This window comes from Vicugna pacos, chromosome 19 (genome assembly GCF_048564905.1).
Source record: "Vicugna pacos chromosome 19, VicPac4, whole genome shotgun sequence".
Classification (NCBI taxonomy): domain Eukaryota; kingdom Metazoa; phylum Chordata; class Mammalia; order Artiodactyla; family Camelidae; genus Vicugna; species Vicugna pacos.
The window spans coordinates 155,761-182,714 of NC_133005.1; the positions used below are offsets into that span (position 1 = coordinate 155,761).

General features: G+C 43.1%; 1 protein-coding gene across 27 annotated transcripts in view; it reads left to right on the plus strand.

Moving 5' to 3' along the window:
- The first annotated feature begins 1,860 nt into the window (after window positions 1-1,860).
- LOC102536329 (tyrosine-protein phosphatase non-receptor type 20-like) overlaps window positions 1,861-26,954 on the plus strand; it is an 88,512-nt gene continuing 63,418 nt past the window's right edge. For 15 of the 27 annotated variants that reach the window (XR_012061579.1, XM_072943682.1, XM_072943657.1 and 12 more), the window contains exons 1-5: window positions 1,861-1,942; window positions 4,459-4,514; window positions 7,314-7,453; window positions 9,892-10,022; window positions 10,169-10,218. The gene's annotated coding sequence lies outside the window, so the exon portion shown is untranslated. The other 12 variants (XM_072943666.1, XM_072943669.1, XM_072943663.1 and 9 more) reach the window with 9 other exon arrangements.

A 26,954-nucleotide genomic window follows, 5' to 3' on the forward strand; every position in this document is an offset into this window, starting at 1 on the left:
GTTGTACCTTCTGCCTCAGGCCCTTTGCACGGGTTCTTTCTTCTGCCTAGGATTCCCCCATACCCCTCCTCTCTTGCACATCATTCAGATTTCCTCACAAATATCACTTCCTCAGGGAATCCTTCCCTAACCCCTAAGAAGAGATCGACCCCTCCATCCTGTCAAATGCTTCCACAGTAATGGTAATACACACACTAGCACAGCACTATCCTTTGCAACTCTTCTGTGCATTTCTGCTTAGCACTGATTTACTCCCCATGACAACCCTGTGAGCTAGAAATGATAATTATCTCTACTTTACAGGTGAAGAAACTAAGGCACAGAGAAGTTATGTAATGCACCCCAGGTCGCCTGGTTACTGAGGCAAAGCTGGAGTTTGAGCCCAAGCCCTATGGCTCCAGCATGGCTTTTAAACGTTCTACAATTCCATAAGAAAACACTACCCTTTTCCTTTCTGCACTTACTGTTTGTAACAATGTATTTGTATGACTGTTTGTTTAGTTTGTGTCTCCCAGATTAGACTGTAAACTCTGTTGGGCTAGAGAGAGTTCTATCCCCAATAGTAGGTGCTCAGTAAATATTTGCTAAATAGCTGAATGTAGGTTAGTCTCCTCCCTCTTCCTCACTCACCACATCCCAACGGTCACCTGATCCTGTCCCTGTTTCTTCCTGGAGCAGCAGTTCCTAACTCTAGGATGTTCAGGTATGTGTCCTAAAATTGGATGGAAAATGTTATGGGTTTGGACACCTTCAAATTTTTCTACAGCAAAAGCTAGGTTGTTCATGTTGTCTTCAGCTTATCAATGGGTCCACGAAGTTGAGAACCGGTGATTCATGTGCTTCCCAGCCTAGCTCACCCTTTCCCTGCCAACCTCCTCACCACAGCCACAGCACCCTCACGTTCGGCTTTGTTCTCCACAAATCCATCCTCCATGCTTTGGTCATGGCAGTCTTTTAAAAACACACACCCAGGTCACCCTCCTGCATAAAACCAGTCAGAGTCTATATTGCCTTGGAACAAAGTGCAAACTCTTCTGGCAGAAGGGGGTGCTATAGGCCCTGCTAACTTCTCCATCCTTTTGTGCCCTCACTCGTTCCCTCTTCCCCCCAACTCTACAGCCCAGCAGTACAGACTGGGTTTTATGTTTGTGTTTCCCAGCCTGTACCAGGGTGGTTTCTCCTGTCTGTACTCATGCAGTGCCCTCTGCCTGGAATGCCAGTCCTCTCCTCTGCACCTAGAAATTCCTACTCCATCTTTAAGCATCAGCTTAGATGTCTCTTGGGGTTAGGGGCCCCTCCTTCCTGCTCTCATAGGCTGTGCCTGTTCCGGACAATGCACAGAAAGACACTGAACCATAGTTTCTTGGTTACCGATTGTCTCTCTCTTGCCCTGTGATCTTTGAGAGCAGCTCCCAGGTCTTATTCAACTTTTTATCCCCCAATTCTAGCCAAGCGCTAGCCCAAAGTACGGTGCTCAATAAGGATTTGTACAGTGAATGAATGACGACAAATAGCTCATGGGTTCTAAAAAATCTGTGAAATGAATAAATGAGTGGGTAACCGGAAGTTCGGGTCTAGAGAGAGGTGCAGATTAGGAAATTCAGAGATGAGTAAAACCCGATCGCAGCTGTCAGACTTCTAAGTGGAAGACAAATTCCTTGAAGGAGTAAGCCTGAAGGATCTAAGAGGGAGTCATTCAAATCACGGCCGGCCCCGGGGGCGGGTTCGAGTCGGGCCACGTCCTCCCCCGCCAATGGGAGGTCTCGTTGTCCTCCATGTCTCCGCCCCTTTCACGGGCCGGGGCGGGGCCAGCCACGCCTGGAGGTAAGACTACACGTCCCGGCGTGCAGCGCGGCCGGAGCGGAGGCGGAGCCGGCAGTGGGACGCGCGAGGTCTAAGGGCAAGCGGGAAGTGGCGGGCGGGGACTGAGCGGGGTGTGCAGGTAAGCCCTCCTGCTGGGGGTCGCGGGCGTGGCTGAGGCCGGGAAGCGGCGGGAGCTGCTTCCCCTGATCCACTAGCGTGTGCTGCAGGCGGGCTGTGTGTGCGCGGCGCGGGAAGTGAAGGGGCAGAGCGTGCCGTGTGTGAGGGCCGCGTGCGAGATCTGGAGGGAGACTGCCTGCGCCCCCTCCCCTGGCGGCCTGGCGGGCGCCCAGAGCCGGATCCCGCGGTGCGCCGGGACGCGGGCAGGGGAGCCGAAGGAGCCTCAGCCTCTGCCCCCAGCCCCTGCTGCCCACAGGGCCTCTGGGCCTCGGTTTCCCCATCTGTGCCGTGGGCGAGCCGGACGTGAGATCCCAGGCGCAGGGCTTCGTCACTCCCGCGCCCCTACCGCCACCCGCTTCCTGGGAGCGGCGGTTTAAAGTTTCGAAGTCTTGGGCCGCGTGGGTAGGCGCGGCCCCCTAGGGTGAGAAGGTTGCTGCGCGTCTGAAGGGTGGATTGCGACCAGCCCTGGAGGGGCGAAAGAGCGCCATTCCGAGAAGGGGCTTCTGGCCCCTTAATTGAGATGGAGCTCAGGCCTTAGCAGCTCTTCTGTACTGAGTCGGACAGCTTTGGGATTCGAACTTGTGGTGCAGTCATTATTTACCCCATCCATTCTCTCAGCAACTGTTAGTCTGGCGTTCAGGGTGCTGATGATAGAATGATAAGCGGGGGTCCCCAGCCCTCCTGGAGTTTACAGTCTAAATCTGGTAAGGGAGATAGACATAAATCAAAGAATCACAAAAGTAACTGTACAGTTAACACTGCGTTAAGTGCCAAGAATGAGAGACACAGGGATGGCAGATTGCCCCTGTCAGGGATATCCAGGACTGCTTTCCTGAGGAAGTGGATGTTGCTTTGAGATCTGAGAGAAGGGAGGTGCAAATGCCCTGTGGTGAGAGGGAAATTGTTGCCTTTGTACTTGTCTCTGGAAAGTTCTTTGTGGCCTAAGTGTGGAGTACAAAGGTGATACAGGTCCCTGAGAAGAGAGACAGGGAGCTGGCTGGACCTTACTGTGGGCACTTTGGGCTTCACCTGAAGAGCAGTGGTCAGCCCCTGGAAGGTTTTTAGCTGGTATGGTGGCTATTCACCTAAGTAGGCGGTATCCCTTTAGCTGTGGTGTATGCTCTGGCTTGCTCTCAGGACCTCCTGGAGAGACTAAAGTGTGATGGGCCCTAAAACATTATCTATGCCTTTCCCAATCCTCTTTGGACCTTAGTTGCCCTTCTTACTCCAGTTGCATCACTTATTAGCTGCAGGGGGCAGGAGGCAGTACCCATATTCTTTGGGGAATTTGTCTAGGCATACAGGCCTCTCGTAGAGCATACATTATAGCAGAAGCAGACAGATGGCTGAGTTTTTAAAAAGTTAATGATACAGTGTCAGGTGATAGTAGGTGCTAGCTGTAAAAATAAGGCAGGCAGGGAAAATAAGGAATGTCAGGGTTAAATTATAAATGGGGTGATCAGGAAGCCCCACTGAGAAGGTGACATTTGGACAGAGACCTGGAGGAAGTGAGGGAGTGAGCCTTTGGCAGGAAAGAGCATTCCAGACAGAAAGAATGGCGAGCCCTGATGGTGGGGGGTGGCCTGATGTTTTTGAGGGGCACAGAGGAGGCCAGTATGCCTGGGGCCCAAGAAGAGTGAAACTGACCCTTGAAGTCTCAGTGTTACTGGCTCATATTGGGGGCACTGACTACATTGTCTCCTGTTAGGTGGGTACTGCTATTGTCCTCATGTTACCAAAAAGGAACATGAAGTTTGAAGGGGTGAAGAGATTGGCCCATCCAGTTAACAGAGGCACTCTGCCCGACTCCAAGTGCACCCTCCGCCACTCTGCCCAGATCCCTGACACTGCCCTCGCCCCACATTACTCATTCAGCCTCCTTGGGGCACTTGGCACCCCAGGTTCTTGACATTTACAGAAAGAGTAGGCTTCTGATCTTGGCTTCATAGGCCTCTGCTTCTACCAAAGGATTGGTACCATTTGGTTCCAGTCTCTTCCCAGTAGATGAGTGGACTACAGCTGTGTCACCTGGATTGCCTCGGGTGTCTGGACGGTGGTTCTTACTGTCCTGGGGAGATTGACCAGACTGGCCTTGGAAAGCCTTTCGAAAGGTCAGCGGGTGGAAAAAGCCCTGTCATGTGTCCCCAAAACCTGGAAAGTGCCCGGGAGACGGGGGTCTGGATAAATGCTAGCCTGGAACATTCCAACTCTCTCTGGAACAACCAACTTCTCTCAAAAATACTTCTCACCAGTGTTTTAGTGTAAAAGGTTTTAGCTGGAAATATTTCCCCTGCTTGTCTCTGGAAGGTTTGGGTGGTACTGGCAGGGCTGTGCAGACATATTTCCCAGAGCATGAAGACCACCTTCTCACCCACCTGGGCTGGTCATGAGGTCCTAAGAGTGGGGCCCAGGGAGAATAAGGAGGACCCTTAACTATACTTGGGGGTTAATTGCTGCTTTCTCTTTACTTCTCTGCAGAAAAGTTTCATGACTCAGCCTGTAACCCTTCTGGACACCTATACACACTGGCAACAGTAAGTCTCACCTGGCTGAAATTGTGGTGTATGGACATCCCAAGCTACCAGCTTGGAATCAACTAGGATGCACTCTGGGCTAAGATCTGTCCCCACAGCCCACTGTAGGTACTGTTACCACCTCCAGGAAGCCAGATCGCAGATACGGGTGTCTGGTAGTGGGAGAGGACACAGAGCTGTGATCAGTGTCTCTTAAGGACAGAAGCTTCTCTGCAGCTTACTATTCATTAAATCAATAAGCATTTGTTGATTGCCTGCTGAATGCCAGTCTCCGTTCTAAGTACAGAGCCATTGTCATGAGAGAGACAGACATGTTCCTTCTTCCTTGGAGCTGACAGTGGAGTCTGGGAGGTAAGCATGCCTCAAAGGGTGAAACGCATGAGTGTAAAGTGACCACAGTAGTGAGGAGTGCGAAAGAGGTGCCTGGTGCCCAAACCACAGGAACAGATGAGCTTAGCCTCATCTGGGGGTTTAGGGGAGGCTTCCTTGAGGTGACCTTTGATCTGAGAGCTGCAGGGAGTAGGGGAGTGAACTAGGCAGTAGGTGTGGAGAGGCCGGTGGAGTCTACCTTGCAGAGGGAACTGTGGGTGCTGAGGCCTGTAGCCTCAGGCACGGTACAGATGAGGCTGGACAGTTGGCAGAGCCCACCCGGTGCAAGACCTGATCATCTATGGGGAGAGGTTACGTCTTTGCCCCAAGAGCAGTGGAGGCCACCGAAGGGTGAAGAGGACAGCGGTGCTGCACTCTGCAGCATGGCATGACTAGGCGGATAACATCATCCAGGCAAGAGCTGATGGGGCTTGAGACAGGAGTAACAGAGGAGTAGACGGTAGATTCCAGGAATGGTAGAGGATGAGACCAGTGTCTGTGGGTGGTTTGGAAAGGCAATCTAGTGACTCCCAGTGTCTGGCTTGTACACTTGAAAGGAAGAAACCTAATTTGAAAGGAAAGATTTCAAGGACATGTTGGATGTGGAATGCCCGTGAAACCTGTAAAACAAGGAAAGGGGAGTGATCCAAGGGTGTATCAACAGAGGAATGGTTTGAGAATGAAAGAGGGGATAATTGTTTTCTCCATGAACTGACCTGACCACAGCCAGCTCGGGGAGTGAAGGACCTGCAGTCGTGTCCCATGAGGAGGGATAGTAAATCCTGAGTTGTCAGGATGGAAAAGAAATGGCAAAGGGGCAAGTGAGGGACCACGGTTTGCACATCTTTGTTCTCTGGGCCTGAGAGACTGAAGTGGGACCCATGCGTATCTATCTTTAGGAAGGCAGGTTTCAGCTTCTGAGCGTAAGCAGTTTGTCATGAGAGCGCTCCAAAAATGATGAGACTACAGTGGAGCAGTGAGTTCCCTGTCATCAGAGGTGTGTAAACAAAGGCAGGCAATGGTGTGAAAGGGACCCCAGCTTCCAGGGGAGAGCCCTGGCAGTCCTCAGGGCTTAGCTCTCCTCTGCTGCTGAGGGAGCACAGGGCACACCCCCACTTCCTCTTCCAGACCCTCTCCGTCTTGCCTAGGTGTCTGGGGGTTTGCACAGCACTTCCTTCCCCAGAGAACTGCTTCAGTGAGCCGCACCACATGCCCTTCCCTGCCCCTGGCCCCTTCTATGGGACAAGGACCATACACCCACCAGAGCCAACCTAGCCTCATCGTTTCTGGCCTAGTAGTTCAAACCGAGCAACAAGCTATAGGACCCTGGACAAACTTGGCCTCCCCAAGTCTGTCTTCATCTGTTAAATGAGGATAATAATAGTACCGAGAGTGCTAAACCTGGGCATTGGAGATATGTCCCCCCCCCAGTATATTGAGCACCTACTGTGAGCTAGGACTGTTCTAGATATAGCAGGGAACAAACCAGAGAAAAATCTCTGCCTTTGTCAAACTTACATTCTGTTGGGAGGAGAGAGGCAGAAAGAACTGATAGGCGTAATAAATGAAACCTGTATTTGCAGAAGATTCCCAACAGGTGGCCTTTCTGGAAACAAGGGACTGAGCAGCACATCCCAAACTGTGGCAGGCCAACGTCTGTCCCAGCTGGAGAACATGGGTCAGACAGAGACTCCCTTGGGGTTGGGAAGCTGGGGTCAGAGAAGATGATACATGAAAGTCCTGGCAACCCAGCCACCTGGGTGCTTATCCTGCACAGAGCCATAGACTTACTCTTTCACCCTGGGCAAGTCACTTAGCTGTGAGACTCGTGCTGTGCACTTGAGGGGCTGTAGTGAGCAGAGAAGGTTCCTTCCAGCCCCCCTGGAGCCTGACTGTGTAGTGGGGGCATCGAGCAGGAAGTAGATAAAATACCAGGAGGGAGAAAAACGCTCTGAAGAAAGTGAAACAGGATGGTGTGGCAGAGATGTCTTGGGGAGGGGAAGGTGATCAGGGAGGGCCTCTTGGAGGAGGCTGTAATGGAGTTGAGGCCTGAAGACAAGAGGGACCTGGGCAGACTCTTCCAGAAAGAGGATACTGTGGGTGCCACAAGTTCTACCGGGAGGAGCCCCATGGTTGTGTCAGGTGTCTGCAGTGCCAGCCTTAACTGCTCAGTGATGGTTAGCTGCTGGTGTTACGTGTTTTCCATCTTTCCCGATTATTTTGAAGATTAAAAGACAATTGTAAAAACACGAGAAATGAGTGAAAATACAGAACGCAAAATTGTATCTACACTGTCTTTCATCGCTGTTTAAACTCTTATTTTGCGTGTTTCCTTTTGGGTCAGAGAGGATGTGGGAAAATCTTCCTTTTCAACTCTCCTGGGTTGTCCTGGTCACGCGGTTAGGATAGCCAGTCACGCTTGTCTTGCAGCACCTCGGAGGTTGGCCAGAAGTGGAAGGCGGAGGAAGATGTAGCGCTGTAGGCCAAGAAGACCCGTGTGTCAGACCCCATTAGCAGCTGGGAGAGCTTGGAAGAGGAGGCGGCGGCAGAAGCTGAAACCGCCAAAGCCAGTAAGAGTCCTGCATGCTGTGGGTCCCCCATGGTTGGTGCTGGTGGGCTTGGACCAGGGCCCTGCCCCTTCTGGGAACAGGCTGTCAGATCACTTAGAGGCAGGTGTGAACCAGGCGATCACCCCAAGAGAACGCAGTCCTCAGTGGTTTAGGATGTGGGCATGGCTCAGAGAGTTGCTGGCATTATGAGCCTGGCTTGGGAGGAGACAGAGACAGGGCGGTGGCAGCCGCAGCGAATCTACCACTGGATCCGAGGAGACCGCTGCAGTGCTTCGGAGGGCCAGCAGGGGGAAGCACTGCCGCCTCCGGCCTGGCAGCAGGGGGCGCAGGCGCAGAGTGAGGCTCCAGTGCGCAGGCTCGCGGGAGCCTCCAGGATTGGATGGCACCGATCCCGCAGGTCCGGTGGGCCTGAGAACCCAACTCGCGAGGTGGGCGGTTGGCAGGTGGGGCGGTTCGGGCGAGGCTGGGTGCGGCAGGGCCAGGTGAGGAGAGATACTGGGGGCTGGGGCGGGGAGTTGAGGGACGTCCGTGCCGAGGTGTGAGAGGGCAGAGTTGGGCCCACCTAATGGTCTTGAGAGGCAGATGCCGCTGATGCCCAGGGGCTGAAGGTGTAAGGTGTGGGCTGTGGCCCCAGCCACAGACAGGCCCCCTGGGCAGGTTTCGGGTGGGCCCTGGGCAGGGTGAGGCCAGAGCGCGCCGCAGCCTCCGGCGGAGACAGCCAGGGCGGCGTGGTGCCGCGCCTTGCTGCCACACGTGTTGTGGGTGCTGTGCGCGACAGCTTTGGGACAGGGAGCGCTTTGGCTCTGTGGTAAAGAAAGACCTTGAACTCTCGCTGAAGCGCGTGGAACTGCTGTGATTGGTAAGAAGCCATAGTCGGGTGCTAGCTCACCGGTCCCTGCTTCCTGGGCTGAGGAGGTTTGGGGGCCAGGAGCTCCATTCTCACTCAAGGACCAGTGAGGGTTTGTTGCCGAGTCCAAACTCGTTCTGCTTGCCGCACGACAGGCCAGTAAAAACAAAGGTTATTCTCTACTACAGGCCGAGTGGCCCAGAGAGAAACAGGGCATTAATTCATGATTAATTCCACAGCTATTTTTAAACACCTCCTGTGTACCAGGACTGTTCTAGAAGCTGAAAATACCTACGAACAAGATAGGCAAGGTCCCTCCTTCAGGGACTTACATTCCAGGTGGGAGAGAGCCAGTCAAGGCTGAGTTCTGGGGTTTTGCCTTGCTGTTTAATGAGATGGGGAAAACTGTAGGTGAGTTAGGTTTCATTTTTGGAATAGGTGGAGTCGAGAATTATGTCTTGGGTATCTTAGGTTTGAGATGCCTAGTAGGTTTTTTCCAAGATGCAACACATGAACAATATAGTTAGAAAGAATTTTATAGGGAACTCCATACACCCACCACCTAGACCCTACCATTAATATTTAGTTGCGCTGGTTTTTTCACAGATCTATGCATCTCTCAATCCCTCTCTCCATCTGTCAATCGCTTGGTGGATTTATTTATTTATTTAGTGGTAAAATGTACATAAGTCACCTAGTAGATTTTTAAGTTGAGACATCAAACAGGCCATTGGAAATTTGAAGGTGAAGTCCTGGAGGGTGTTAGGGCTAGAACTGGCCTTTGGAGTGGTCACCATATAGGTGGTATTTAAACTAAGGGACTGGGTGAAACTACCTAGGTGGAAAGTAGACAGAGAAAAGAGAAAGGGAAGCTAAAAAGAGAGGGAGCTGGTGGTCAGCCATGGTGAGTGCTACCGTGCAAGATGGTTTGGCAATTAGGAGGATTTTAATCATTTTAACAAGAACAACTTTAGTGCAATAGATGGGGCCTTAAGGTCAAGTGGAATTTTGTTTTTAAGACAAGAGAAATTCAGAATATGCTTATATGCCAGTGGGATTGAACTCATAGAAAGGGAGAAATATTTGAATAACTGAGGGGAGGAAACTCCAGAGCAGGTGAGTAGTTGGCTTTAAAATGGGCAGGAAATGATACTGCATTGTGACTAGAGGGGAAGCCGAAAAAAACGGGTGCAGGTAGGTGGAAGAGGCCCCATCTGTCTGTGAAGGTGGTCACTGGCTGAGAGTTAGGGCAGCAGGGGAGCAGGGAAGAGATCTGTTAGAACAGGGAGGAAACACATGTAAGGGTCCCTCTGAAGAGTGGGAAAGTGAACTCACTAGGGAAATGGAGTTGGTTTGCTAGGCAGTACTGAGTGCCCGTTTGAGATGTGGAGTCGTGAACGTAAAATGAGATCATCCCAGTGGGGTTGTGGTTTCCAGTGGGGAAGTTCAGGCTTGGAAGGTTGTTGTGAAGTTTAGTAGATGAGGTAATACATAGAAACATTTAACACAATAGCAAGCACGTAATGGATGTTACCTGTTTTTGAATTCTCATTTTGTTTCTCTTTTGTTTTTACAAATGTGCCTGGGGAAGGCTGACCTTTACCACCGGACAGTATTGTCTCCTGTGACATGTTTTCCAGTCAAACCAAAGTCCACCGCAGTTTGCAGCTACTTGGAGGTCTGGCTCCTGGTGTGGTTACATTTATACAGCTTCATAATTGAGTATGTGTGCTAAAAAGTGCCAAACTGTAGCAACCATAGCAAACAGAGCTTTCCATTTTCATACTGACTCCTAGTCTTGGACTGGATCGGCTGGGGGTTTGTCACAGTGGCAGTTCTTAAGTTTCGTTTATCTTTTATTCCTGCAGCTCATATTGGATCTGATGAAATGGGAATCTACAGGATCTACAGATATGAGGTAGTCAGGGGAGAGTTGCAGTTTCATGGACTGTTATTTCTCCCTGACCCCTTCGGGCTGTAGTATGATGCAAATAACATCTGACAGGTCTTCAAAGTGCCAGGCACTGTTGTAAATACATCACATGCATAATCTCGTTTAATTGTCACCTCAACGCAGTGAGTCAGGTACTATTGTTATGTCTATTTTTCAGATGCAAAAATAGGCTCAGAGGGCTTAAGTAACTTGCCCAAGGTACAGAGTCTGATCTCCAGTTTCTCCTGCAGACATCAACTTTTTTTTTTTAAGATGTTGACCATTAATCATCTACATTGTAGTAGAGTAAATAAGATAATGGACTGGAGCAAATTGCCTGGGTTCAGAAACTGCCACCTACTAGCTACATGTCCTTGGGTAAATTATTTATCCTCCATGTGCCTTTGTTTCTTTATCCATGAAATAGGAATAACAGTACCTGCATGATAGGGTTCTTACGAAGATCACATGAGTTAATGTACTTAATAAGCCTAAATTTGTGCCTGGTTGTTTAAATGCTGCTCTTGTCATCTGCCTGGTACTGCAGCCATGGTGATATGTGTACTGATTGACTCCCCTAAAATCATTTTCTGTGGGTCCTACTGCGGAGTCTAGGTGGAGTTTCGACGTGCTTCTAACTCAGGCATTATCTCTGTTTCCTCTGATTTTATTAGCTCTCTGATGGAAGCAAACCTACCAGTGCTTCTAGGTCCAGAAAACAACTTGAATTTCATTCAGTTTCATCTGACCAGTGATGTTCATTTAACTTGTCCTGGGATTGGAGTATGGCTTAAAGGGAAATGAGCCTTGGAGAGTAATATGCTTCCGTTTTGCCCTTCCCAGGCAGCCTGTTAGAGGGATTTGGTTGGAAAGGCCAATGGACCACATAGCCAGTTCTGGGCACAGTGTATGGTAAATGATGTGGGTCAAGGGGCTGCACGTGAACATGATCAACAATGATCTGTAAAATTGAAACTTACTGTGATGTGTTGCTTCCATTAGTGATTAAAAGCAACTGGTCAGGCTTGGCATGGGAGGCCAGTGAAAGTTCTAGACGATGTTTTCTGGTAGACAACAGGGAGAGTAAATGCATGGTATAAAGTAGTGGTTCCCAGTGGGTTTGCGTCAGGATAATCTGGAGAGTTTCGTGAAGCTTTGCAAAATGATAGGCTTCACCTCCACAGATTCTCAGTAAGTCATGATGGGGTTCTGGATTCAATCTATTTTTTAAGAGCTCCCAGAATGCCTTGGATGTACACTTAGCATGGGATATCATTAGTGCAAATCAGTGCTATTCAGTCCTGTTTTTTAAAATCACTGTTCATTTGGATTTTTAAAAATTACTGATGCCCTGGATTCACCCCAGGGATTCTGATTCAAGTGGTTTGGGCAAGGTCTGGACATTTAATAATGGTATTTTTGAAAAAGGTTCTTAGGTGATTAACCTGCAGTCACGTTTGAGAATCACTGGTATAAATAATCAGCTAGATTTCCCTTCACAGTTTAGTTATTCCTAGATTTGAAATAGATACAGCTTTAGGCACTATCTTGTTAGGAGAGTGAAAAAATTACTGTTTCTAAACTCCTCCATTGCAGATGTTCAATTTAATAATCAAGTAACAAAGAAAGATATGAATTGAGGACTGAATCAGCATTTATCACTGAGCAATGAAGATTTCATGAGGTTTTCCCTGGGAGGAATTAACATTTACTGAGAACTTTATGTGTAATCTCAATCTTAACAACAACTCTAGGAGGTGTTTATTATTCCCATTTTGCAGATAAGAACTTTGGGGCTTAGGGAGGTTAAGTAACTTGCCCCAGATGTACACCCAAGTATGTACAGCTCCGAAGTCTGGGTTTCATTTCCTTAGTGATTCTCAACCTCTGCTGCATGGTTGGATCACCTGGGGAACTTTAATGATAGATCCTTGGCTCGCATTCTCAAGAGATTCTGATTTCATTGATTTAGTGTGGCCTGGAACTGGGATTTTGCAAAGCCCTACAGATGATTCTAATCTGGAATCTGAAATTGGCGATCTCTGCATTATACCATGCAACCTTCTGGGGGGGGTGTTCCTAAATTTATTTATGTGTTTAATTTATGCCAGTTTAATTTTATGGTTGTCCCTCTGTAGAGTGATGTGATGCAGTTGTTTGCCTCCATATATTCACATATCTTAGAGTCCTTTCTGCTCCTTCTTGCCTCTTAATATGTATTGAGTGCCTGGTTTTTGCCATTTTTCTTAGTGCTGAGATGACACAGTGGTGACAAGACAAACCAAGTCACCAGCCTTGTGGTACTTACATTGAGGAATATACACAGTAAATGTATGAGCAGATAAATTTTGACTTACATACATAAGCAAACTTTAAGGTAATGAAAGGTGCTTTTAAGAAAAGTAAAATGGGGACGAGGCCAAGATGGCAGAGTAGTAGGATGCACGTAGCTCACGCTCTCCCACAGATACACCAAGACTCACATCCGTGGACCCACTCAGCCAACCAGAGCACCTGCGGAACTCTGACAGAACATTGTCCTCTCCGACAGAACAAAGACGCCAAAAATCTGGTAGGAGAAAGGAAGAAAGGAAGACAGAAAGGCAAAACAGTGCAGGACTGGTCCCGTGGGGAGGGAGCAGCAAAGGAGGACTGGCGCTCATTCGCTGGGTCTCCCCCTCTCCAACAGAGAGGCCAGCAGGACAGAGGGGGAGTCTCCGAGGCTCGGATCTGTACGGAGCAGACTGACAGAACTAAGTTAAATGGGCACAGAGGGTCCCTGCAACACCCAGCTTGCGACCTGAGCCGGGAGCTGGGGGCTGGGACAGGCTGCCTGAGCCGGGTGGAGGATGGGGACAGCTGCACTGAGGCAGCCCCGGGGGACTGCAGGGTGCTGCACAGTGTGGATAAGTGGGTGCACAGGACAGAACAACCTGGGCCCTCCATAAAACACCATGGCTGATGTGCCCTGGGGGGAAGGGGAAGTGTGCATACCCCCATCTCTGAAAACCCACAGAAGGTTTTCAGCGAGGTAAGGCAGGGCTCAGGTGCAGCTGCCATATCCTCGGGCGCTTGGCACCCAGGTGGGGGCGGGGGCGAAACCTGAATCCATGCCTGGGGGTTCGGCACCCTCAAAGGCCAGTGACTTGTTTGCAGCCCAAGTCAGGATCCTTCCGCCCTGGTGCCTCGGAAAGTTCGCACCACCAGAACAAACAAGGAGCTGAGTTTGGGCACGGAGCAGGGGCAGAGCTGTTCTGCGGTCTTTTCGGGGCCCGCCTGTGGAGCGCCAACCTGGGGCAGAGCGCAAGGCGGCGCAGAGCTGCAGAGTGACCAGCGCCGGGAGACGGCGTGTGGACCCTAGCCTTTCCGGCAGGAACGCTGTGCTGGGAGGGGGCACAATTTGCTTGCCAACAGGCACTGGGAGCAGCACAGACGAGGGCACCAAATGAGGACCTCTGGAGACAGCAAGCCAAGCTCACCAAACAGGGCGAAGACAGAAAGACTTATCATTAAGAGCACAGTCTCCAGGAGAACACTCCCTCCCCCCCCTTTTTTTTTTTTTGAATCTGTTTTTGCCTGTTGTGTTTTCTATTACCTTTTTAATTTTTACTTTTTTGACAATTATGTATCCTCCCAGTTTTAATCCCTTTTAAATTTTTCTTTTAAAATAATATTATTTTTAAAAATTCACATCATCATTTTTATTTCTCTTGGTTTTGATCTCGTGTTATTGTTTATACACAGGTTTCAAATATATTTTTTCCTCTTTTATTTTAAAGCTTTTTAAGAGATGTCTCAGCCCGATTGCTATTCTGCTTTGACTTACTCTTCAATTATTCATTATCCACTGTTTTCAAACCTTTTTTCCTCCCCTTTTTCAAAATTCGCTCTTTATCATATCTTTTTTTATCTGTTCTATTTTTATTACCTTTTTAATTTCTACTTTCTAAACAATTGTATATGTTTCTAGTTTTAATTCCTTTTTAAATTTTTCTTTCTAAACAATTGTATATGCTTCTAGTTTTAATTCCTTTTAAATTTGTCTCTTAAAGTAGTTATTATCATTTTTTTTAAATCCACCTGATTTCATTTTCATTTCTTTTGGTTTTGGTCTCCTGTTATTGATTATAAATAGGTTTCAAATATCATTTTTGGATCTTTTTTCCTTTTTTTTTTTTGTTTAAGGGTTTTTTAAAAAAGACATCTCAAGATGAATGCTAGTCTGATTCAAATTGCGCTTCTATAATTGGTTATACACTGTTTTCAAACCTTTTTTTCTCTGTTCTTTTAAAATTCTCTTTCTCTCTCTCTCCTTTTTTTATTTTTTAAGTTTTACTCCTACATAGGCATTAGATAAATAAATAAACTCTTTTAAGGACCACAATAGATAACTGATACTCCATAAGCCACAAGGCCAGAGAGAGATGAGCAAGATGAAGAAGCAGAGGAACCACTCCCAGTTAAAAGAACAAGAGAAATCCCCTGAAAGAACGATCAATGAAATAGACATCGATAGCCTACTAGATCAAGATTTCAAAAAAGGAGTGATCAAAGTATTGAAGGAACTAAAAGAGACAGTGTTTAGAGATATAAAATACGTCAAAAGTGAAATGGAAACTATAAAGAAGAGCCAAGTAGAATTGGTAAACTCATTTGCTGAGATGAGAACGGATCTAAAGGCTGTGCAAAGCAGACTAGATAATGCAGAGGAACGAATTAGTGACCTAGAAGACAGGACAACAGAAAGCACCCCATCAGACAACTGCAAGATAAACAAAAACAAATGAAAGAAACATAAGGGACCTATGGGATAATATAAAGCGTGCCAATCTTTGCATAATAGGGGTCCCAGAAGGGGAAGAAAGAACAAAGGGGATTGAAAAGGTTTTTGAAGAAATCATGACTGAAAACTTCCCAAACTTAAAGAAGAAATCAGATATCCAAGTACAGGAAGCTCAGAGGGTCCCAAACAGGAAGAACCCAAACAGACCCACACCAAGACATATCATAATCAAGATGGCCAGAGTCAAGGATAAAGAAATGATCCTAAAGGCAGCAAGAGAAAAACAAAGTGAGTTACAAGGGAACCCCCATAAGGCTCTCAGCTGATTTTTCTACACAAAACACTACAGGCCAGAAGGAAGTGGCAAGATATATTCAAAGTCCTGAATGAAAAAAAAGATGCAGCCTTGGATACGCTATCCAGCAAGGCTATCCTTTAGGATAGAAGGAGAGATAAAGAATTTCACAGACAAACAAAAACTAAAACAGTTTAGCAACCCTAAACCCATGCTAAAAGAAACATCGTAAGGTCTACTCTAAATAGAAAAGAAGCAGGATGCTGCAGAAATGAGAAACTGATAACTGGAAAGGTGATAACTCATGAATTACAAATAAAGTAAACATGAAACTGTGAAAGAAGACATTTAAGTCATTAAGAGTGGGAGAGGGAAGCAAGAAAATATAGGTTTTTTTTCTTTTTTAATTTTTTTTTTCAATAGGATGCGTTCAAGATATAGTAATGGGCTGATAGACTTACAGAAAAGAGTAACCACAAGCTAAAAACTTACAAGGGAGTCACAAAAACTAAATAAAACCCATGATAATACAAAGGGAAATTACCAAACCACAAAAGGAAGAAGAAAGGAACAAAGAGGAAATACCAAATCAACTGCAAAGATAAGTTCAAAATGGCAATAAACACTCATCTATCATTAATTACTGTAAATGTTAATGGACTAAATGCCCCAGTCAAAAGACAGAGTGGCAGACTGGATAATAAAGAAAGAACCTTCAATATGCTGCGTACAAGAGACCCACTTCAGGGAGAAGGACACATATAGATTGAGAGTGAAAAGATGGAAAAGGATATTCCATGCAAATGGAAAAGCCAAAAAAGCAGGTGTTCTAGTACTGATTTCAGACAAAATAGACTTTAAAACAAAGGCCATAGAGAAAGATAAAGGACATTTTATAATGATTAAAGGAGTGATACAAGATGAGGATATTACACTTGTTAATATATATGCACCCAATATAGGAGCACGTAAGTACATAAAAAAATTACTAACAGAGATAAAGGGGAATATTGATGGGAATACAATCATAGTTGGAGATTTCAACACCACATTAACATCACTAGACAGATCTTCCAGACACAAAATAAATAAGGCAACAGAAAAATAATACAGTAGAAAAGTTAGATTTGGTGGATATTTTCAGAGCATTACACCCCCCAAGAATAGGATATACATTCTTTTCAAGTGCACATGGAACATTTTCTAGGATTGATCATGCACTTGGGCACAAAAGAAATGTCAACAATTTTAAGAAGATAGAAATTATCTCAAGCATCTTTATTAACCACAATGCTATGAAACTAGAAATCAACAACAGAAAAACAAAGGAGAAAAAAAGGAAAACATGGAGATTAAACAATATGCCATTAAATAACCAATGGGTCAATGAGGAAATCAAAGCTGAAATTAAAAAATACCTTGAGACAAATGACAATGACAGCACAACCGCACAAAATTTATGGGACACAGCAAAAGCAGTGCTAAGAGGGAAGTTTATAGCGATACGGGCCTTCCTCAAAAAAGAACAGTCTCAAATAAACAATTTAACCCACTAGCTGAGAGAACTAGAAAAAGAAGACCAAAAAAACCCAAAAGGCAGCAGAAGGAAGGAAATTATAAAGATTAGGGAGGAAATAAATAAAAGATTTAAAAGGCCATAGAAAAAAATCAATCAACCCAAAAGCTGGTTTTTTGAAAGAGTAAAGTCGACAAGCCTCTGGCCAAACTCACAAAGAAGAAAAAGGAGAGAGCACAAATTAGCAAAATAAGAAAGGAAAATGGAGAAATCACAACAAATAAAATAGAAATACAGAATATCATACGAGGATATTATGAAAAACTATATGGAACCAAACTGGATAACCCAGAGGAGATGGACAAGCTTCTGGAAACATACTGTCCACCAAGACTCAATCAACAAGCAACTGACCACTTGAACAAACCGATCACTAGAAATGAAGTTGAAATAGCAATAAAAAACCTCCCTACAAATAAAAGTCCAGGACTGGACAGCTTGACCGGGGAATTCTACCAAACATACAAAGAAGAACTCATACCAGTTCTTCTCAAACTCTTCCAGACGATTGAAAAGGAGGGAATACTCCCAAACTCATTCTATGAAGCCACCATCACCCTGATACCAAAACCAGGCAAAGACACTACGAAAAAAGAGAATTAAAGGTCAATATCACTGAAGAACATAGACGCCAAAATTGTCACCAAAATTTTAGCAAATAGAATCCAACAACACATAAAAAAGATTATACATCATTACCAAGTGTGGTTCATCCCAGGGACACAAGGGTGGTTCAACATACGCAAATCAATCAATGCAATACATCACATCAACAAGAGAAAGGACAAAAACCACATGATCATCTCAATAGATGCAGAAAAAGCATTTGATAAAATTCAACACCCATTTATGATAAAAGCTCTCACCAAAGTGGGTATAGAGGGAACATATCTCAACATAATAAAAGCTATATATGACAAACCTACAGCCAGCATAGTATTCAACGGTGAAAAACTCAAAAGCTTCCCACTAAAATCTGGGACAAGACAAGGCTGCCCACTATCACCACTTCTATTCAACAAAGTCTTGGAAGTCCTAGCCACAGCAATCAGGCAAGAGAGAGAAATAAAAGGGATCCAAATTGGAAAAGAAGAGGTAAAAGTTTCGCTATATGCCAATGACATGTTACTATGTATAGAAAACCCTAAAAGGTCTACACAAAAACTACTAGAGCTGATCGAAGAATTCAGCAAGGTAGCAGATTGCAAGATTAACATTCAAAAATCAGTTGCATTTCTTTACATTAACAATGAATCAACAGAAGGAGAAAGTAAAGAAACAATCCCCTTTAAAATAGCACCCAAAGTAATAAAATACCTAGGAATAAATCTAACCAAGGAGGTAAAAGAATTATACACAGAAAACTGTAAACCATTGATGAAGGAAATTAAAGAAGACTTTAAAAAGTGGAAAGATATCCCATGCTCTTGGATTGGAAGAACCAATATTATTAAAAATGATCACACTGCCCAAGGCAATCTACAGATTTAATGGGATCCCTGTCAAATTACCCAAGACATATTTCACAGAACTAGAACAAATCATAATAAAATTTATATGGAACCATCAGAGACCTAGAATTGCCAAAGCATTACTGAAGAGAAAGAGGCTGAAGGAATAACTCTCCCAGACTTCAGACAATACTATAGAGCTACAGTCATCAAGACAGCATGGTATTGGTAAAAAAAAAAAAAAAAAAAAAAAAAAAACAGACATATAGACCAATGGAACCGAACAGAGAGCCCAGAAATGAACCCACAAACTTTTGGTCAACTAACCTTCCACAACGGAGACAAGAATATACAATGGAATAAAGACAGTCTCTTTGGCAAATGGTGTTGGGAAAACTGGACAGCAGCATGTAAAGCAGTGAAGCTGGAACACTCCCTTACACCATACACAAAAATAAACTCAGAATGGATCAAAAACTTAAACATAAGACAAGATAGAATAAACCTCCTAGAAGGAAATATAGGCAAACAGTATCTGACATAGATCTCAAAAATGTTCTCCTAGGAACAGTCTACTCAAGCAATAGAAATAAAAACAAGAATAAACAAGTGGGACCTAATGAAACTTACAAGCTTCTGCACAGCAAAGGAAACCAGAAGTAAAACAAGATGACAACCTACAGAATGGGAGAACATTTTTGCAAATGAAACCGACAAAGTCTTGATCTCCAGAATAAATAAGCAGTTCATATGACTTAATAAGAAGCAACCAAACAACCCACTCCAAAAATGGGCAAAAGACCTAAACAAGCAATTCTCCAAGGAAGACATACAAATGATCAATAGGCACATGAAAAAATGCTCAATATCACTATCAGAGAAGTGCAAATCAAAGCTACAATGAGGTATCACCTCACACCAGTCAGAATGGCCATCATTCAAAAATCCACAAATGACAAATGCTGGAGAGTGTGGAGAAAAGGGAACCCTCCTACACTGCTGGTGGGAATGCAGTTTGGTGCAGCCACTGTGGAAAACAGTATGGAGATTTCTCAAAAGACTAGGAATAGACTTACCGTATGACACAGGAATTCCGCTTCTGGGCATACATCCAGGATGTATTCAGGATGACACCTGCACCCCAATGTTCATAGCAGCACTATATACAATAGTCAAGACATGGAAACAGCCTAAATGTCCATCAATGGATGACTGGATAAAGAAGAAGTGGTATATTTATACAGTAGAATACTACTCGGCCATAAAAACCGACAACATAACGCCATTTGCAGCAACATGGATGCTCCTGGAGAATGTCATTCTACGTGAAGTAAGCCAGAAAGAGAAAGAAAAATACCGTATGAGATAGCTTATATGTGGAAACTAAAAAAAAAAAAAAAAAACAAAAAGACAAAGCATAAATACTACACAGAAATAGACTCATAGACATAAAATACAAACTTGTGGTTGCCAAGGGGGCGGAGGGTGGGAAGGGATAGACGGGATTTCAAAATTGTAGAATAGATAAACAAGATAATACTGTACAGCACAGGGAAATATACACAAGATCTTATGGTAGCTCACAGAGAAAAAAATGTGACAATGAATATATATGTGTTCATGTATAACTGAAAAACTGTGCTCTACACTGGAATTTGACACAACATTGTAAAATGATTATAAATCAATAAAAAATTTTAAAAAATAAAAAGAATATTGTAAACTTTTAAAACATTAATAAACTCTAATTTTGAGCTTTCTAAAAAAAAAAGAAAAGAAAAGTAAAACAGGGTAATGAGTAAAGTGATCCTAACAGCAATGATGAGCGTTCCAGTTGCTCCATATCATTGCCAGAGCTACTTTGTATTGTTGTGTGTGTGTGTGTGTGTTTCATTTTAGCCTTTCCAGTAGGTATGTAGTGGAATCTTACTTATTTTGCATGTTTTTTGTTGACTAGTGTTGAGCATCTATTCATATGTTTATTTGCCATCCATATTTCTTTGGCAAATTGTCTGTTGAAATTTTCTGCACATTTGAAAACATTGGGTTGATTTTCCTTTTTTTCTTTCAGTTGTTAAGGTCTTTATATGTTTGAGATATAAATAACTTTTCAGATAAGTGTTTTCCCCATCATGTCTTACTTTTGTGTTGTTTTCTCAGTGCTGTCTTTTGAAGAGCAGGTGTTTTTAATGTTTGTGAGCCCAGTTAGCAGTTTTGCTTTTGTGACCTGTGCTCTTAGCTTCCTGAGGTACATGTTCTCTCAGCTCAGGAAGCTGGAAGCATGAACTCAATGTGTCGGCAGGGCCGTGCTTTCTCGGAGGGTTTAGGGGAACATCTTTTTAGCCTCTTCCTCTCTTTTGGTGGTTGCTGGCAGTCCTTGGCAGTACAGTTTAATTGGTTGACACAATTCAAATCAAAGCAGTCTGCTTTTCACCCCCCAAAACTCACGTCCTTACCATGTGCAGAATACATTCACTCTATCTCAACATCCTCAAGAGGCTTGATCCCTTCCAGCATCAACTCTAAGTCTGATATCTCAACAAAACTTCTCAACTCAAAACGTCCCAAATCTTATCTTGTAAATCATCTAGATCAGGTATTTGTGAGACTCTGGGTATGGTCTATACTGGGGCAAGACTCATCTCCATTTGTTTGTCTTGAAACCTAGAAAACAACGGTCTTATAGGCATAAGATAGACATTCTTATTCCAAAAGGAAGAAAATAGAAGGGAAAAAAAAAGTCCCAGGTCCCAAGTGAGTCCACACAGCAGGGCCAGTTTCACAAGGTTTCAAGGCCTGAGCATGATCCTTTGGCTAGACCTGCCCTGTGGGCCCGTGGAGGCCCTGTTGACCTCTGAGCTGCCCTCAGTGAAGTCAGCCTAACTGACCTTGGCCTGCAGCAGCAGGTACACGCTGGGCAGCTTGTTTTCTGCTTGTAGAGTACAGAAAGCCTGACAGTCCCCCTTTGTTTCATTCTAGCTCTGCCCTCTTCTTTCCAGGCTAGCAGTGTTTCTGCTGGGAGGGCTGGCTGGATCCATGAGACATACACCTCATCTCTTTGGTGAAAGTTTGTCCAGCCACACCGTTAGTCCTGTTTCCAGAGCATGATATCTTGGATAGGTTGGGAATTTTACAGATTGTCGAGTGTTGGCTCCTTTTTGCTTAATAATTTCTTCCTCAATTTATCTCTTTTATCTTGCATTTTACTGTAAGCAACAAGGAGGAACCATGGTCACATCTTCCACATTTTGTTCAGGAAACTCTGCAGCTGAATAACCAAGCCATTACTTACATGTTTTACTTTCCACCCAGTAGCAAAACATAATTCAGCCAAGTTTCTGCCACTTTGTAACAAGGACCTCTTTTATTCCAGTGTCCAAAAATATGTTCATCATTTCCTTTTAAGCCCTCACCAGAAGAACCTTTAACGTTCATACTTCTAGCAACATTTTGTTCTTGATGATGTATGTATTCTCTAAGACTGTGGATGCATTTTTTACAGTTCCCCTTTTTTGTTGCTGACCCCTCACCAAATTGCCTTTAACATTTGTATTTCTACCAACAGTCTTTTTAAGGCAATCTAAGCTTTTTCTATCATGTGCTTCAAAACTCTTCCAGCTTCTACCATTACTTAATTCCAAACCCATTTCACATTTTTTTTTTGGTAATTATTGTAACAGCACCACACTTTTCTGGTATCAAAATGCGTATCAGTTTCCTAGCTTTGCCATAACAAAGTACTACAAACTAGATGGCTTAAAAGAAAGAGAAATGTTTTCTTTCACATTTCTAGAGGCAAAATTCTAAAATTAAGGTGTCAGCAAGCCCGTACTGTTTCTGAAGTCTCTGTGGAAGAGTCCTTCCTTGTGCCTTTCTCATTTTTAGTGGTTGCCAGTAATCCTTGGTGTTCCTTGGCTTATGGACATATGACTCCAATTTTTTCTTCTCTTATCACATGGATTTCTTCCTCTGTGTCTATGTCCACATTTCCCTTGCCTTATAAGGATACCAGTCATTGGGTTAGGAACTCATCTTCACTTTATTATACCTGCAAATACTCTATAAGTTCACATTCACAGGTACTGGGGCTTAGGACTTCAAAATATCTCTTTAGAGGACACAGTTTACCCATAACAATCACACAGGAGAAAATCTAGGTGGCCTTGGTTTTGGCAATGAGTTTTTAGTTACAACATCAAAAGAAAGAAAAAAAATGTATAAATTGAACTTTATTAAAATTAAACACTTTTGTGAAAACTCCTGTTAAGAAAATAAAGACAAGTCATACACTGGGAGAAAATGCTTGCAAAACATCTACCTGATAAAGAACTTGTCATAGAGTTGGAATCATACAGTGTATAGTCTTTTCAGATTGGCTTTTTTCCCTTAGCAACATTCACTTAAAGTTCCTCCATTTGTATTTCTGGCTAGATAGCTTATTTCTTTTTATCACTGAATAATAGTCCATTGTATGGATATTCCACAGTTTATCCATTCAACTACTGAAGTACATCCTAATTGCTTCCAGTGTTTGGTGACCATGAATAAACCAATATAAACATTTGGGTGCATATTTTTTGTGTGGACGTAAGTTTCAGATCAGTGGGGTGGCTCTCTAGGAGTGAAATTGCTGGATCATATCACAATACTGCTTAGCTTTGTAAGGATCTGCTAAAACAGTTTTCTAGAGTGACTGTACCATTTGTGTTCCCAGCACTGAATCCACATCCTTACTGGCATTTGATATTGTCACTTCTTTGAGTTTCAGCCATTCTGATTGTTACGTAGTAACATCTTATTGTTGTTTTAACTTGCAGTTCTCTAATGACACATGGTGTTGAGCATCTTTCTATATACTTATTTGCCATCTGTACATATTCTTTGATGAGATGTCAGTTTAGCTCTTGGTTTTGAGTTGTTTTCATATTGTTGAGCTTTAAGAGTTCTTTTAAGCCACCCAGTTTGTGGTACTTTTGTTCTGGTAGCCATTGGGCACCAATATGGTTATCTCCTAGAGTTATTTATAGTTTTTTGTTTTGCATCTAGGCTTATGATCCATTTGGACTTAATTTTTGTGAAAGTGTAAGGTCTATGTTTAGATCTTTTTTTTTTTTTGCATATGGGTGTCCAGTTGTTTTAATACTGTTTGTCAAAAAGAATATTTTTTCTCCATTTAGTTGCTTTTGATCCTTTGTCAAAGATCAGTTGACTCTGTTTGCGTGGGTCTATGTCAGGCTCTCTGTTTTGTTTCATTTATCTATTTGTCTGTTCTTTTACCAGTACCATGCTGTCTTGATTACTGTAGCTTTATTGTAAGTCTTGAAATTTTTAGTGTTGGTGTTCCGGCTTTATCCTTCTTCAGTATTTTGTTGGCCATTCTGGATCCTTTGCCTTTCCATATACACTTTAGAGTGAGTTTGTTGATAACCACAGAATAATTTGCTGGGATTTTGATTGAGATTGCATTGACTATAAATCACATTGGGAATAATCAAGAGCTTAGCAATATTGATTCTTTCTGTCCATGAACATGGAATATCTCTCTGTGTATTTAGATTTTTGATTTCTTTCATCTATTTTGTAGAGTTCCTCATATAAATCTTGTACATATTTTGTTAGATTTTTACATATGTATTTTATTTTGGAGGGGCACTAATGTAATGTTATTTATTTACGATTCCAGTTCATTGCTGATATACAGGACAGGAACTTACATCTGTGTATTGACTCCATGTCTTACAACCTTGCTATAATTGCTTATTAGTTCTAGGAGTTCTTTGTTGTTATTGTTGCCTCTTTGGGATTTTCTTCATAGACAGTCATGTTATCTGGGAAGAAAGCAGTTTTATTCCTTCCTTCCAAGTCTGTGTGTCTTTTCTTTCCTCCTCTTGTCTTGTTGCATTAGCTAGGACTTCTGACATGAACTCGAATAGGAGTGGTAAGAGAGCACATCCTTGCCTTGTTTCCCATCTTGGAGGAAAGCATCTAGTTCCTCCCTGTTCAGTGAATCACCTGTAAAGTTTTTAGTGGATGTTCTGTATCAAGGTGAAGAAGTTCCCCTCCTTGAGTCCTAGTTTTCTGAGAGTTCTTATAATGAATGAAATACGGATTTTGTCAGATTTTTTTCTGCATATGTTAATATGATGGTATGATTTTTCTTCTTTAGCTTGTTTTGTTGCATTACATGAGTTGATTTTTGATTGTTGAACCAAACTTGCATAGCTGGCATAAGTTCCACTGGTCGTGGTGTATAATTCTTTTTATACTTTGTTGGGTTCAGTTTGCTAATACTTTCATTGAGGATTTATGTATCTGTATTCATGAATGGTGTTGGCCTGTGGCTTTTCTTTCTTCTAATGTTTTATCTGGTTTTGGTGTTAGGGCAATGCTGGCTCCATAGATGAGTTAGGAGGTGTTCCCTATGGCCTTATTTTCTGGAAGAGATTTGAGAGGATTTGTACAGTTTTTGCCTTAAATATTTGGTAAAATTCACTAGTTAAATCTTCTGGGTCTGGAATATTGGAAGAGTGTTAGTCATTAATTCAGTCTCTTTAATAGACATGGGCCTGTTCAGGAGACTTACTTTTCCTTTCATGAGTATTGGTAGTTTCTGTTTTGTAAGGAGTTGGTCTCTTTAAGTTACCAAATTTGGAGGCGACATAATATTCCTTTATTATGCTTTTAATGCCTGTGGAATCAATAGTGATGGCCCCTCTTTCATGTCTGATATTAGTGATATCTAGTATCAGTAGTCAGTAATTTACTCACTTTTTTTCTTGGTTATCCTGGCTATCAGGTTATCAATTTTATTTATCTTTACAAAGAACCTGCTTTTGGTTCATTGATTTTCTCTACTGATTTTCTGTTATTGTTTTCATTTATTTCTGCTGTAATTTTATTATGTCTTTTCTTTACTTGCTTTCTTTAATTTCCGAAGGTGGAAGTTTAGTTGTTGATTTTATGTCCTTTTTTTTTCTAGTATATACGTTCAGTGCTATAAATTTCTTTCTAAGCACTGCTTTTGCTGCGTCTCTCAAAATTTTATAAGTTGCATTTTCATTTGCATTTAGTTCAAAATATTTTTTGATTTCCCTTGAGACTTCTTTGGCCTTTGTGTTAAACACATGTTGTTTAATCTTCAGCTGTCTTTCTGTTATTTGTTTCTAGTTTAATTTCACTGTGGTCTGAGAGCATATTTTGTATGATTTCTACTCTTTTAAATTTGTTAAAGTGTGTTTTTTATGGCCCCAAATGAGACCTGTTGTGAATGTTCCATGTAACCTTGAGAACAGCATGTCTTCTGCTGTTGTTAAATGAAATATTCTATAAATGTCAATTGGACACAGTTGATTGCTGGTGTTGATCATTTCAACTAGTCCTTACTGATCTGCCTGCGGAATCTGTCAGTATGATGGAGGGTGCTGAAGTCTACAGCTGTAGCAGTAGACTTGCTCGTTTCTTTTTGTAGTTCTGCCACTCTTGCCTCACACACTTTGAGACTCCGTTGTTAGGTGTATGCATGTTAAGGATTGTTAATGTCCTCTTGGAGAATGGACTGCTTATCATGTAGTGAGCCACTTTCTGTCCTTGGTAACTGTCCTTGTTCTGACGTTCACTTTGCCCGCAATTAATATAGCCAGTCTAGCTTTCTTTTGATTAGTGTTAGCATGCTATATCTTTTTCCTTCCCTTTAGTTTTGGTCTGTCTTTATCTTCATATTTAAAGTGAGATTCTTACAGACAACTTGTAGTTGGGTCTTTTTCATGCATGTATTTAGACCATTCACATTTAAAGTGATGTTAGCACAGTTGGGCTAATGTCTACTGTGTTTGTTGTATACTTGTTGCACTTACTGTTTCTTTATCTTCTCCCATTTTTCTGCTCTTTCTGATTTTAAATATTCATTTTGTGATCAGTTAAATCATTTTATCTCCTTTTAATTAAAAAATACTGTTTTTAGTGATTGCCCCAGTGTTTGAAGTACACATTTACAGTCAATATAATCTATTGTCCAATAACACTGTGCTGTTTCACAGGTACTGCAGTTACCTTGTAACAGAGTAGTCCCAACTTTCTCCTGCTGTTCTTGACAATACTGCTGTCATTTTCATTTATCCATGTGCTGGAGTCACCCAATACGTTGTTGTTTTTATTACTTTGAAATGTTACTTATTAGATCAATTAAGAATAAGAAAAATAAAAGACTTTGTTTCACCTTCATTTATTTCTTTTGTGTTGCCCTTCATTTGTGTAAGTTTCAGTTTCTGACCTCTAGCACTTTGTGCTAAAAAAGAAATCACCTTCTTTTACCCATCTCCTGAAAGGCAGATCTACTAGTGACAAATCTTCTCAGTTTTTGTTTGTCTGAGAAAGTATTTGTTCCTTTTTCACTTTGGAAGGATAACCTTACTGGATACAGAATTCTAAGTTGGTGGGTTTTCCTTTTAACACTGAAAACAGCCCACTCTGTAGTCTTCTGTTGTAGCGTCAGGCTCACTGCTTCTTCCCTCACTATGTCCAGTCTACTGATGAGCCCGTCAGAGGCGTTCTTCATTTATGTTACAGTGTTTGGGTTCCTAGCATTTTGTTTTGGTTCTTTCTTAGTTTCCATCTCTT